Consider the following 716-nt stretch of genomic DNA (forward strand, 5'->3'; position numbering starts at 1 on the left):
TTCCTATTATTTTGAGCGCCGCTTTCCCCAACTGAAGTTCGTTAACAGTGGGGGGCTCTTGACAAGTAGATAAAGATTTGTTAGAAATGAACCCTTCGATACGTACCTCGAACGGTTTTAGGTGCGAAGGAGGGTATTTATTGTTGCTTAATTTAAGCAAATGTGGAGGCACGTCTCTATAGGGCCGTTTTTTCGCTTCATCCTTGAATGAGTTAGACTCAGATTGCGTAGGATCACTTATTGCGTCTTCGCCCAAGGCGTTGAATTTTCGTTTGGTGGACGCTCTGACTGCAGTTTTAGCGGTATTCAAAGTCTCTCGCAATTGCGAGTCTTTCTCCGCAGTCGACTTGGGTGACGTCATCTTGCTTCAAACCAATGGCAGACAAAGAGCCAGGCAAGAACTGATGATATCTCGATGAAGAGATAGAGAATTATCTCTATTTTCAACAGAATCTTATAAGATTCTCGCTTTAAAAGTCGATTAAGATCTTTCAGTTAAAAAGTTCGCTATTAAAACAACGATTTATGACGATTTTTGAGAAGGCTTAACAAATGCGACTAAGTACAACTGTTGCCAACGTCAAACTCCCCATTTAGCTACTGTCATTTTTACAAAAGTAACAGTCTGTTCAATTTTGCGGTAATTTTTGTTGAACCACTATTTCAAGCACAAAATAATTTATTTTCCGAAACTTTTTTGTTTATAACTTTTTAAC

This window comes from Odontomachus brunneus, unplaced genomic scaffold (assembly GCF_010583005.1).
Source record: "Odontomachus brunneus isolate Ranch 3 - 2012 unplaced genomic scaffold, Obru_v1 Obru_scaffold_086, whole genome shotgun sequence".
Taxonomy (NCBI): domain Eukaryota; kingdom Metazoa; phylum Arthropoda; class Insecta; order Hymenoptera; family Formicidae; genus Odontomachus; species Odontomachus brunneus.